This window comes from Dendrobates tinctorius, unplaced genomic scaffold (genome assembly GCF_039654945.1).
Source record: "Dendrobates tinctorius isolate UK_male_01 unplaced genomic scaffold, ASM3965494v1 ptg000250l, whole genome shotgun sequence".
Classification (NCBI taxonomy): domain Eukaryota; kingdom Metazoa; phylum Chordata; class Amphibia; order Anura; family Dendrobatidae; genus Dendrobates; species Dendrobates tinctorius.
In genome coordinates this window covers 3,304,296-3,319,025 of record NW_027361917.1, presented here as the reverse complement: position 1 = coordinate 3,319,025, position 14,730 = coordinate 3,304,296, and the positions used below count along the sequence as shown (strand labels likewise).

Genomic DNA, 14,730 nt, shown 5'->3' with positions numbered 1-14,730 from the left:
GTAAATGTCTTCAGTTTATTAACTACATTTATGAAATATTTTTAGAGCTTTAGAAGCGAAAAACACAATTCTTTCATTTTGATTCTTTTAATACAGTAAGTTACTTTCTATATGTATATATTATACAGTAGAAATAATCCAGTAAATTACTATAAAGCAGTAAATTCAATAAGATCGTTTAAGCTCTGGAGCTCTGTGGCTATCAAGGAATTACTATTTATTAGATTATATATTACACACAAATGACTACAACAATGATTACAATTAAATATAATTATTTTATGTTGCTTTTCTCTACTTTAGCTCCTTAACTTCTTATTAATGTTTGTTAAGAGATCAGTGAATCTGCCTGGGTATCAAACCCTTCAACCAATTGGCCAGTTTATTCTCTACAAATGTTCACACATGACGCCTCAGATCTGCATATGAACAATCCTATTAGACTAAAATATAGGCAATTGCCTATGCAAATCTGTCTCTTCTAAATCTCTATTCATGTTCGGCATTAAAATTTATCCCTCTAATTTGCTTTACAAAATGTTCTTTTACTACATTGTACTTTTGTGAAGATTGGTGAATTGTCTACATCTGCCAGAAATATAGCTGCCAAAATTAATATCATCACAGTTAAATATTTTACAATTATTGTACTATTTGGATGAAAATATAATGAAAAACATCTATTTTGTAAGAAAAACTAAACTTACTATAGAAAAACAACATTGTAACTTATTAGTTTACATGCTAAGAAATTTGGACCCAATTTTCTTTTTTTTTTCTTTGCTTTTTTACCTTTTCGCACATGTCTTGGTTTCAATCTTTGCCCTAAAATATGATAAATTAATTTGAATATTAAGGGGTAAAAAATGATATGATATAATCTATTTTAACATTAGTTGAATTATAAAAAAACAAATTAATATTGAATAGAACACTTACCCCAATATTATCAATATTAATATTAACTATAATATTAATAATATATTTATCATTAAAATGAAGTAAGTTTGTAACCAAATGTAACCTTAGACTTATTAAGGTAAATAATAGCATTTATGCAAAGAAAAAGAATAGATTATGTCCAGCTGTAAATAGCATCATATAACAATAGTTTTTATGCATTTTTTATATATATACTTAAATCTAACAATTATAATTTTGGAAGTTTTGGAATTGAATATTTATATTTAAATATGGGCATTAAACTATTAACTGATAAGTCTTATTTTAACAATTGCTACATATTAAGGAATTCAATCTTAAGTACTTTATGTCTTATTTATTTAGTTAATTAAATAATTAATTAAATTTTTAAATATATAAAAACGTAAGTATTTATTTATTTTCATTTTTTGGGGCTGTGAGAGAGTTGAGTTGATACTGTGTTGAAATGAGCCTACCAGGTGGTCCCTGAAAGTAGACACACTGTGTCAAGTAAACTGAAAGGCTGGAGCTCTTCGCAGTTCACTGCCTGCTGTAGAGCCTGGCAAATGTTGCATGCTGTGGGGGTGGCACTGATGTAGCTATTGAGGTCCCAGGGAATTCTGTGTCAGGCTTGGTTTACTACAATCAGAGTAGTGATTAGATTTCTTTTGATCGCGGGGTTAGTCTTCATCCTATCAAGGGACTAGAGGAGATGGGATACATATTAATGTCTTGCAGTGGGCCCACATAATTTCCCAGAGGGTCACAAGGTCAGGTTTGTATTTAGTTAGCTGTAATGATCTCGTTAGGTATCTGAATGGACCACCGTCCAAGTCCTTTCAGGGATATGAACGTGCCTCCCCTTCCCCCTTCTTTCCCTACCTTGTGTGGGCTTACACAGGACATGAACTGTGATTAATGGACTTCCAGTGCTTAATAATTTGCAAAACAGTATTAAACAAGGAGAGTTGAGGACAATTGGAATTGGACACAGAGGGGGCAGGAGGTTGTTGTAAACAGAACCAGTACAATCCCAGCGCACGGAATTAACTAAGATGGATGCATACAATGGCACAGCTGGCCACTGGCAGGGAGCCAGTTCTAGGATAAAGCCCCATTGCTGTGTCCAGGTGGTCAGACTGAGCTGGGTCTTTTAACTTTGCACGTCTTAAAACAAAAATGGCAAGGGGGAAAAAGACTACACTTGCAGTGGGAAAAAAACACAATGGGAAGCCATTGAGCACAAAAAAGAAAGAGATTATGAAGCAAAGAAAGTGACAAGCTGATAATAGAAAACACGTTCAATAGTAGTAATCCTTGACATACAGGCAGAAATATGAATACTTTTTCCTAGAATTTAGATGAACTTTCACTTCAGTAGTGAAATAAGAGTTGATGTTTAAGTTGGTGCCCAGTGAACAAATGATGACTTAAAAAAAAAGTTTCAAGTTCATGGTAATGACCCGGCCAAGTCTTTTGCATAGACCGCCAACACAAACAAACAACAAGTAAACAAGCGCAGAACAAGTGGCTGTGCTTGGGTCTTCTGTGTGCTTTTTGTGAGATGTGTCTGGCTGCCAACATGATTTATGGACAGAGATGTTCTTTGTTTTAAAGAAACCTATATTTGTTCTCCTTTTAAAGAAAGGGCTGTCTAGGAGCAAAGGGGCACGCCCGAAGACAAGAAAGCTTCTAAATAAACACTGCCTTCTAGGAAACGTATTTTAAAACTGGGAAAAAATAAATTAAAATTTCATAAAAAGTTAAATCAAGCTATGAATATTCAGACATTGCACGTACAGAACTCCCTATTATTTTATTTCTAGTTGCTTATATAGTGCTGACATCTTCCATAGTCACTAATAACATTAGTCCTTGCCCCTACTATTGCTCATAGTCTAAATTCTCTAGGTTAGACATAAACACTAGAGCTTATATTATAGGAAGAGAATTGACAATATGGGGCAGATTTAATAATCATATCCAATTAGTGTAAACTAAGACTAAACTAGACAGAAAATGTGCCATATTTATCACACTAGTTCATGCAGGATGACAAGTATGGCGCATGATGAGAAATAAATAAATAAAGAACTAACGTAACTTAAATGCAAAGGTCCTTTTACACTGTGCAATGCTCAGTATTAGGCTGCAAAGTGCCTCTTCAGAGAGGAAGAGGACTTCAACTCTATAGAGCCTCCTGTTGGAATCAGCGATACTAAAAGTCAGTATTGACCCTTTAACAAGTCTTGCAATATGACTTAGGATAAAAGCCAATTCAGAATCTCAGTTTGCAGATCCGGTGTTTCAGGGTATTGCTCCTCGTCAGCACAAAGTATGAGAACTGATTTGGCTGGGTGAGAGGCTCTGGACTGAAGTATAAGGGGTAATGTTTCTCCTTGTTAAGAGTGATATACTGGCTCTGCCAATGAAAGGAGGGATATTCACTGTGCAATGCTCCTCTGGGAGATTTAATATGCAAATTTCCTCTTCAGAGAGGAAGAAGACTTGAACTCTATAGCGCCACCTGGCCTTACCCTTTAGACCTCAGCATTAGACTATCATTTAACCCAGGGGTGGGATTCAGCGGGTTCTCCCCGGTTCAGTGGAACCGGTTGTTAAAAAAGCAGCCGGTTCCCTGAACCGAGGAGATATAGAGCCGCGATCCGGTCCTCTGATGTTGCTGGCGGCGCTGCCTGCAGGCAAGGAGCAGAGGAGGACTCTTGCTCTGCTTCCTGACGGATACCACATGTGCATTGATACTTGACGTGCTGCTCTCTGTCTGCTGACTACTGGACAGAGCAGCACAGCACACCCCGGCGGCCCCCGCTGCCCGTGCACTGATTCCTGCGGTGCAGTGCGGCTATAATTGGTGGGTAACTAGACTTTGGAGCTCGCTGGACTGGACTTAGGAGTTACCCGCCGCTGCGACTGCCCAGTGAGCTGAGCGCCTGAGCCTGGACAGGAGGACACTAGTCTGTGTGTGGTGACCGTGGCCCGCCGCCCGCCTGCCTCACCGCGGGATTATTTACTTCAGTCTTCAGTTCAACTTCAGCCTGTGGTACACACAGGCCAACACCAGGTCAGTTGTATATGTGCAGTGCTGCTGCTTATTGGGGACCTGTGCTGTGCAGTGCTGCCTATTAGGGACCTGTGTGCCTGCCTATTGGGGGCCTGTGCTGTGCTGCCTACTAGGGACCTGTGCCTGCCTAATGGGGACCTGTGCCTGTCTAATGGGGACCTGTGCTGCCTATTGGGGACCTGTATTGCCTATTAAGGACCTGTGCAGCACTGTGCTGCCTATTGGGGACCTGTGCCTGCCTTTTGGGGACCTGTGCTGCCTATTGGGGACCTGTGCTGCCTATAGGGAACAATGCTGACTATTGGCGACCTGTGCCTGCCTATTGGGGACCTGTGCTGCCTATTAGGGAACAATGCTGCCTATTGGGGACCTGTGCCTGCCTATTAGGGAACAATGCTGCCTGTTGGGGACCTGTGCCTGCCTATTGGGGATTTGGCACTTTGTAGTTCTGATGTGATTTAATAAGTACTATACATTAATAAATTATTATTACTCTGTCGATTATACTTGTGGTTGTGATATTTTCATGAACCATTCTTTTTGTGGTGTTCTAGTTGTGGAAATATGCCAATTTAACCCTGCAATTAAAATCATCATTGTTTGACATAGATGGGACTTGAGTAACACCAGTTTGCAGGAAGGGTATGGTGATTTTTACTTTTAATTTCCATTAGGACGCAGACATGTAGTGCACAGCCTGGCCAGCCGGACAGTCAAATGAGACAGCTGCATAGAAATATATGCAGGTGTCACACTCGGGTCAGGAGAGCCGCTGGCCAGAATGTGCACTGTTCTGATCTCATTCCAATTTATTTTTTTTTTCAACTGTTTGACTGCGCCCCTACTTGTATATGTTTGAGGAAAAGGTGCGTGTAAATGGGTGTGGATTAATAATGGGTGTGGCTTAAAATGGGTGTGGCTTAAAATGGGGGTGGTTTTCCTACACACAATCACAGAACCTGTTGTTAAAAATTTGAATCCCACCACAGATTTATCCCCTTTCCCAAGGGTGGTTTGCACGTTAATGCCCGGGCCAATTTTTACAATTCTGACCACTGTCCCTTTATGAGGTAAGAACTCCGGAACGCTCCATGGATCCTGGTGATTCTGACATTGTTTTCTCGTGACATATTGTACTTCATGTTAGTGGTAAAATTTCATTCATATAACTTGCGTTTATTTGTGAAAAAAATGGAAATTTGGCGAAAATTTTGCAATTTTCCAACTTTGAATTTTTATGCCCCTAAATCACAGAGATACGGCACACAAAAAACTTAATAAGTAACATTTCCCATATGTTTACTTTACATCAGCACAATTTTGGAACCAAAATTATTTTTTGTTCGGAAGTTATAGGGGTTAAAAGTTGACCAGCGATTTCTCATTTTTACAACACCATTTTATTTTTAGGGACCACATCACATTTGAAGTCTCTTTGAGGGGTCTATATGATAGAAAATACCCAAAAGTGACACCATTCTTAAAACTATACCCCTCAAGGTGCTCAAAACCACATTCAAGAAGTTTATTAACCCTTCAGGTGCTTCACAGGAATTTTTTGAATGTTTAAAAAAATGAACATTTAACTTTTTTTCACAAAAAAAATTAATTCAGGTCCAATTTTTTTTATTTTACCAAGGGTAACAGGAGATATTGGACTGCAAAAGTTATTGTGAAATTTGTCCTGAGTACGCTGATACCTGATATGTGGGGGTGGACCACTGTTACGGCGCATGGCAGAGCTCGAAAGGGAAGGAGCGCCGTTTGACTTTTTCAGCGCAAAATTGGCTGGAATTGAGATTGGGCGCCATGTCACATTTGGAGAGCCCTTGATGTGCCTAAACAGTGGAAACTCCCCACAAATGACCCCCTTTTGGAAACTAGACCCCCCAGGGAACTTATCTAGATGTGTGGTGAGAACTTTGAATCCCCAAGGACTTGACAGAAGTTTATAACGTACAGCCGTACAATTAAAAAAAATCATATTTTTTCCACAAAAATGATCTTTTCACCCCCAATTTTTATTTTCCCAAGGGAAACAGGACACCAAAAGCTATTGTGCAATTTTCATGAGTATGCTGATACCCCATATGTGGGGGTAAACCACTATTTGGGCACATGGCAGAGTTCGAAAGGGAAGCAGCACCATTTGACTTTTTTGGCTGGAGTTGACATCAGACGCCATGTTGCGTTTGGAGAGCCCCTGATGTGCCCAAACAGTGGAAACCCCCAATTCTAACTCCAACCCTAACCTCAACACACCCCTAGCCCTAATCTCAGCCCTAGACCTAACCCTAACCTTAGCCCTAGCCCTAACCATAACCCTAACCCTAACCCTAATGGGAAATTGGAAATAAATACATATTTTTTTAATTTTATTATTTTTCCCTCACTAAGGGGGTGATAAAGGGGGTTTCATTTACTATTTATGGCGGTTTTTATGTTTGGCAGCTGTCATACGCTAAAAGATGCTTTTTATTGTAAAAATAGTTTTTGCATCACCACATTTTGAGAGCTATAATTTTTCCGTATTTTGACCCACAGAGTCATGAGAGGTCTTATTTTTTGCAGAACGAGTTGACGTTTTTATTGGTACTATTTTCGGGCATGTGACATTTTTTGATCGCTTTTTATTCCGATTTTTGGGACGCAGAATGAACAAAAACCAGCATTTCATGAATTTCTTTTGGGGGGGGGGGCGTTTACACCATTCCACGTGTGGTAAAATTGATAAAGCGGTTTTATTCTTTGGGTCAGTATGATTACAGCGATACCTCATTTATGTCTTTTTTATGTTTTGGCGCTTTTATGCACTGAAAACAATTTTATATAAAAAATAATTATTTTGCGTCGCTTTATTCTGCGAGCTATAACTTTTTAATTTTTTCGCTGATGATGCTGTGTGGCAGCTTGTTTTTTGCGGGACAAGATGACGTTTTCAGCGATACCATGATTATTTATATACATCTTTTTGATTGTGCGTTATTGTACTTTTTGTTCGGTGGTATGATGATAAAGCATAGTTTTTTGCTTTGTTTTTTTTTTAAGGGGTTCACTAAAGGGGCTAACTAATGGGACAGTTTTATAGGGCGGGTCATTATGGATGCGATGATACTAAATATGTGTACTTTTATTGTTTTTCTTATTTAGAAAAAAAAGAATTTATTAGGGAATATTTTTTTTTATTATTTATTTTGGGATTTTTTTAAAATTATTTTTACAAGTGTTTTTTTATATTGTCCCGGGGGGACATTACTGTAATGTGTCAGATCCTGTTTACATATGCCAACACTGCTTTAGATGCACTCTGAATGATCAATAAGAGATCGGTCAGTGTGCATAGGCTGTCATTGTTCTCTGCAGCACAATTCCTGTTTTCACAGGACAGCTCGTTAACGATGATATTTTGTGCAAACCAAAAGGTCACTTCACCCGTTGAACAGGCGTTTGGCTCGTTCTTTGGGTGATTGGTAGCCTGTAGTGATGAGCGAGTATACATGAGGGGGTTGCCTGTTTGTTAGGGAATTCTCACATGTATTTTGGCAGCATCAATAGTAAAAAGTTGATCACAATTGTCAAACACTATGCTTGACAAGTGTGACCAAACTGTCAGTCACATTCCAAGTGATGCTTCAAATCGCTTGGAATGCGCTTGAATTCCGCACGCGAAAATTGCGTGGAAAACGCATGTTTTCTGTGGGAAAACGCATGCGAATTCGCATGCGTTTTTCCCGTGGCGGGAGTTATTATTATTTATTATTATAGCGCCATTTATTCCATGGCTCTTTACATGTGAGGAGGGGTATACATAATACATACAAGTACAGTAATCTTAAACAATACAAGTCACGACTGGTACAGGATGAGAGAGGACCCTGCCTGTGAGGGCTCACAATCTACAACGGGATGGGTGAGGATACAGAAGGCAGCATTTCTGCAACGTGGGTACTTAGCCTCAGTGTGACATGCAGCAGGACCAGGCACCTGCTGTGAAATTGCCGATCATGGTGAATCGTCCTGGGCCATCTTTTGAATGTCGGTCTCCCGGTGGCCATATTCTAAAATACCAGATGCGTTAGAATCGGGCCACCATCTAGTTTACATATATATATGTTTTACCAAGGTGTAATTGTAAACACATTAATACATTTTTCCATATGTTTTTGAAGATTGGATAAAATAAAATAAAAATACAGGGAGATATTGCCCCTATAATTTAAAGATTTTATTAATTAGTTTTGGCAAGATGACTCCTTCTGAATATTGATTCTTCAGATCTTTAGGCTTCTAATTGACATTCATGATTTATGAGTTTCCATATAGTTTCAACTACTTTGTAAGTAATAGTTGAGGAATTTGGATGGCCTAATTGTCCATAATCTTATTGATCATACAGATCATTGCAAGCCCTATCTCAGCCTACGTATATCGAGAAGATCACACACACATAACCCAGCAGGGAGTGAAATTAAAATCTTCTGAACTCACAGTTTACAATTCCCTGATATCAGGTAAAATAATGCACCATATATGGCCTCTTTTAGACAATGAAGCAGATGGATGACTGGATGGGGTATCATGCCATGAGTGTCAGAGTTAAATGTAATGTTAGTAAATGGGTCCTGCTGTGTCTTACATACTAGCTGCAGACTTCTCATCATTCTTGTTGAAAAGTTAGAAATAAGAAATGAACTGTGAAGAATACCATTTAGTTCTCCTGGGTAGGCCTATGTATATGAAAAGCTGCAATGGCTTAGAATATGTTTTTGTCTATTTTGAACTCTCTGATTGTTTTATTTTAATATAATTTTTGGTTTATACTAAACAGTTAAAAGAGTTGTCTATTATTCCATTTTTATTATTTAATAAATGTTCCCAGCCTATCGTGGGTGTGGATGGTGCCCAATAGCGCGAAAATGTGCCCAACCCCCATAAATGTTGACCTGAAGAAGGATGAGCCCATCAGCCAGAGTTCAGCCTGAAATTGGAGGTACATTCTGGAGAGGGGCGCAGTTCAGCATGAGGCGTGCTCACTGACTGAAAAATAGCAATGGAAGGGGGTCTGACTGAAAGCGGAGCCGCCAAGAGTGAATCGTTACGGGGAGGTCGAGTCAGGAGATTGGCCCAGGTATAGGCGGAGTCAGATGCACAGGAAGCATGTCACAGGGAAGTCCCTGGTACCATTTTACGCTTTGCACGAGAGGAGTGAGGTGTGCAGTGGTAAGTCTCCCGCAAAGATGGCACCAAGCGAGTGGAACCCAAATTAGTTCTCTGACTTTCTGATGCATGTGAGTGAGGATGAAATTCTGGAGAAAACTGGATGGACCAGTATCTGAGGGGGTGGCTAGAGGGGTCTAAAAACGCCTAGCAGGAGGCAATAAAGTAGGCACAAACACATGGGCGAGTCACTGCGTTTGACATTAGGAAAGGATTTGGGTCCTGGAAGATAAGTGGACAGGGCACAAAGTGAATGTGAGCCACGATGTGGTCAAACACAGGTACTTGCCATCGCGACTCCATAACTTACATTTGGGCGACATGGTGGAGTTCGTGAACTGCGAAATGAGAAGAGGCTGGTACGCGGCGGCCTTCATACGTCCTCACACATATGAAGACATCCTGGAGTGGGATCAGGAGATCTTAGAGTGAAAAGCCTGAAAGGGGGCCCACCAATGGGAAGTTGGGCAAGCCCCTACTGAAGTGGTGCAGGTGCCTGGGACCAGACATCCGTGTGAGGGGAAAATGACTCCCAAACGACCTCCAGAATAGCTGGAGGGATCTGAGTACACCCTCTGATGAGCCATGGACCGACTGAATTTCAGAAGGAGGAGCAACTGTCCAGATTTGCAGGCTGGGAAGATGAACATCGCAACGCCAAGGCTCAGTGCAGGCCACCAAGTCACCACAGGTCAGGTGGCTCAAAAATTTAGGGTCACCAGCTATGCCCCTACCCAGGTGGGCTGTGGGAGCGTGATGACAGGGGAGGATGACCCCCCGCCTGACTAAGTTTCTGTATCAGCCCTGGAAATGGAGGGACCACCATCCCCCACTGCCTGGGCTGCCTTCATGGAGAAGAGAAGGAAGGCTTTGAAAAAGCCTTGAAGGAAGAGTTAACCTGAGACCCAACATCTTCTGGGACCCAAAAAAATTGTTAATAAAAAATAATTGTCAATACTCTGTCACACGATATCTATACTTTAGTTCTGCATGTAAGGAACTGGCTACCCAGTGATTGTGATATTTTGAGACCACATTTTTACCAATTCTGACTATGCTCATCTATGGAAATATATTATATAATATACGTGGCTATTTCCTTTTTTATGCACTAAATAGGTGATAATGAAAAGGTAAAACCTCCGTATTACTAAGAGCAATTGTTACATTTTTGCAGTTTTTCGATTGCTATATCAGCAGTAAATTCTGCATTGCTGTACTGAGATAGTCATCTGTCCCTATCCCCAGTGGGGCTCATAATCTGATTCCCTTAATCCAGTAGGGAAAGTATATACATACTAATGTCAACAGCATTAAAAGCACATTAACCAGTAGATTAATCAACTGTGAGGGAAGGTACATACTGGTCCATGCAGATGTTGACCATAGTCAGATGTGGACCTATGACCTTATTGCTGCTTCTTAACAGTACAAACCCCTAAATATATGTACAACCAATATTAATAAAAAAAAATCTCTTCATCACCATTAAAGCAACTGCCAACCAATATTTTTAATGTAATGTTGCATTGTTATTAGTGTTCCCAGGCAGATGAAGCACAAATAACAATGCGTATTACCAATTGAACTAGACAGCCAGTTATGTTCCAAGAGCCACACATTGTCCGTTGATCTAAAGTCTAGGATGTGATACTGCCTTGATGTACAGAGTGGGTCGCAGGTTTGCTCCAAGATTAATTGCTTGTCACAAGTTGATGCCTGAACACTGAAAAGAAAATAGGCTGTAGTCTGCTACCATTGAGTACTTGATGATATTAGACTTCCCTTGTCATATCTATATCTTTCTTTAACAGTGTGTGTTTGAGGATAATAGGTAGAGAGATTTGAGTGAAATATGCTGGTTAAGTAGAAGAAAAAAGTGATATCTAATTTTCCAAACAATGTAACACATCAAAGGAACAGTTTGAGTGACATTGCACACACTAAAGAACTTTTCCAATATGTTTCTATAGGATGATTGCATCATGCTAAACTAAGTACAAAAGTTTTCCTTAGATATTTTCATTACTGAACTTTTAACATTCAAATGGTGGATCCTGCGTCTGGAGGCACGTTTGCCCCTGCTCCACACCATACTAAGCTTACCAGCCCAGTCTGAGGACAGTCTGCCCCTATACTGACCACACGGAGCTACTTAATAGGTTCACATCCTATTGCAAGAAATCTATTATAAACACGTAACTGAAGAAGGTCATTAATTGACCAAAACGTTTTACCTTCATACTACAATAAATCTCCTTTGATTACACTTAAGTTGAGTGCTAAGTTTATACCTATTATCTATATGGTTTGGAAACCTAACTTCAGCACCACCCTCTAGTTGTGCTCACGGTGTTTTGTTTTTTAATGGAGGAGAAGGCCTTGGAGACCTGTTCCGACTACAACTTGGGGTTTTCTCCCTTCTTTGTGAGGGCTACTAAGGGAGCTACCAAGGTGGAGAAGAGGGGAATGAACTGGTGGTAGTAATTAACGAAACCCAAAAAGCTCTGCACCGCTTTAAGAGAGTGGGGTTCCTGCCAGTCCATTACCACCTGTAGCTTGGCAGGATCCATAGCCAAACCCTGGGCAGAGATGTTATAGCCCAGGAAGGGCAAGGACTCCTGCTCAAACAGGCACTTCTCCAACTTGGCATAGAGGGAGTTAGCCCGTAAGCGGTCAAAGACTTTGCAAACCTCTCTCTGGTGGGAGCCCATATCTGGAGAAAAGATGAGAATATCATCCCAATAGACAACCACCGAGGTGGAGAGCATATCCCGAAAAATATCGTTCACAAAGTCCTGGAAGATGGCTGGATCATTACAGAGACCAAAGGGTAGATACTAATAATGGCCATCCCTGGTGTTAAATGCCGTCTTCCATTTGTCCCCCTTACGGATGCGTATCAGGTTATAGGCCCCCAGCAGATCTAATTTGGAGAAAACTCTTGCTCCCCATAATCTATGAAACAGTTCCGATATCAGGGGCAGAGGATACTTGTTCTTAATGGTGATAGCGTTAAGAACCCTGTAATTGATGCAGGGACGTAGCTCTCCATTCTTCTTTTGGACGAAGAAGAATCCCGCCCCCGCTGGTGACACCAACTTCCTAATGAATCCTCTTACCAGATTCTCCCTGATGTATTGAGACATGGCCTCTGTCTCCGGGAGAGACAGGGGATAGACTCGACCCCGGGGAGACACAGCACCAGGCAAGAGGTCAATAGGACAGTCATAGGGGCAATGAGGCGGAAGCGTCTCCGCCGCCTTCTTGGAGAACACGTCTGCAAACTGTCGATAGTGTTTGGGGAGAGAGGAAAGATCTGCGGGAACCTCAGTGGAGGCAACCTGAAAGCACTCCCTCAGGCATCTATCCTCACAGGACTTACTCCAACTGATAATTCTCCCCAAGGACCACTCTATATGGGGACAATGACACCGCAACCAGGAGACCCCTAGAAGGACCTGATCGATACCCTTGGGCATGACGAGAAGGAATATCGTCTCCTGGTGAGATGGAGACACCGAGAGTATCAATGGGGCGGTCTGGTGGGTAATCTGTGAGGGTAGAGTTGCACCGTTCACCACTCTGACAGTGACTGGCTTAGATATCATAACCAGGGGTGGATGAACCAAACTCAAGTGTCCCCTTAAAGGACAGCTTGGAGGAAAACTCTGCTGATTCTAGTGAGCCTGCTCCTACGGCCACTAGACGGGTCACATACCTGGGGGTCGGCGGGGGAGGGGGAGCGGGAATGTCATAGATCATACTTACTGTACCTGTCCTGCCACAATCTCTGCAGCCTCGCTTCTCCACTGTCTCCCTTCCTGTCTTCAGCGGTCACGTGGTACCGTCCACTACACTCATGAATATGCGCATATTCATGAGTGTAATGAGCGGTACCACGTGACCGCTGAAGACAGGAAGGGAGACAGTGGAGAAGCGAGGCTGCAGAGACCACGGCAGGATGGGTGAGTATAACGATATTCACCTGTCCCCCGGTCCATCGCTGCTCACCGCTGTCTCTGCTGCATGCTGTGTCAGTGACGTTTAGGCAGCAGGGGGTGCGGTGACGTGGTTAGTGTGCGCCGCCTCTCTGCTGGCTGAACAGTCACTGACACAAGAAACGGCAGACAGCAGCAATGGACCCAGGAGAGGTGAGTATGGCATTTTTTTTGCAGCATATGGGGGCATATTCTGTAGAGCAGCATATGAGGGCATAGTTTATGGGGCAGCATATGGGGGCATATTCTATGGGGCAGCATATGGGGGCATAAACTATGGAGAAGCATATGGGGGCATAATCTATGGAGCAGCATATGGGGGCATATTCTATGGAGCAGCATATGGGGGCATAAACTTTGGAGAAGCATATGGGGGCATATTCTATGGCGCAGCATATGGGGGCATATTCTATGGGGCAGCATATGGGGGCATATTCTATGGAGCAGCATATGGGGGCATACTCTATGGAGCAGCATATGGGGGCATAGTCTATGGATTCCACCCTCGGCTTATACACGAGTCAATACGTTTTCCCAGTTTTTTGTGGCAAAATTAGGAGGGTCGGCTTATACACGGGTCGGCTTATACACGAGTATATACTGTATATATATTTTTCAATTATATGGATATATTTACAGGCATGTATACTAACAGTATCGCACTATGAATAAGGCTTTTAGCATTGAGTTGCACTAGAAATACTAATACAATATCCTGATTCAGCTGGTTACTCTTTTGAAAAGTCATAGGGAAAAAAGTCTGCTCATTCTGCTTGGGCATGTTGTCAGGAAGAACAATTAAGGCTCCCTCATGAGGCTCCATGTATGCCACTAAAAGTCACAAAAGGCTAAAGACTTTGAGCTTCCAATTAGAACAAATCCCATTAAAAACATATTCTGTGTATCTAATTTAGATATGGATTGCTTACTGCATGGATGAGACATGAAGCAGAGAAAGACAGGGCAGGAGATGGAGAGGACAGCAACAACCTATTTGTTTAAACATTCTGAAACAAATGGCACTTGTACGTGGAATGGTTAAATAGGTTGTAAATGAGGGGAGGTTTTAGATGCTGTTTATTGCCTTTATTACTATTTCTAACAAATGACAAATGCCTACAGTTCATCAGGTTCTGCATTCTAGGTGGAATATTAATACAGAAATTTTCATTTAAATGTAAATGAATATTTTAGTAAAGGAAGCTTGTAGTTGAAGTCTAAATAAATAAATTAAAAAAAATATTATACATACATATACACTCCACAATTGCAACTTCAATAAGAAAAAGTCGTGGAATTATGAAAATCACAGAATTGATAGACATATTAATGATATGTAAAACAATGAAAAAATGGAAACATAATTTTCATAACACCTCATTTTATTGAGTATGAGCGCCACATGCAAAAATACATGCACCTACATGCTTTGACTGTTATCGTTGAGGTTATTAATGGTTTTCGGAAGAATATTTAACCACGCTGGATGCACTTGGGCACAAAAAC

General features: G+C 41.2%; 1 protein-coding gene across 8 annotated transcripts in view; it reads left to right on the top strand.

Annotated features, from left to right (window-relative positions):
* Nucleotides 1-14,730, top strand: part of LOC141063400 (bifunctional protein GlmU-like) — a 274,066-nt gene that overhangs the window by 214,045 nt on the left and 45,291 nt on the right. The gene's annotated exons all lie outside the window — the stretch shown is intronic.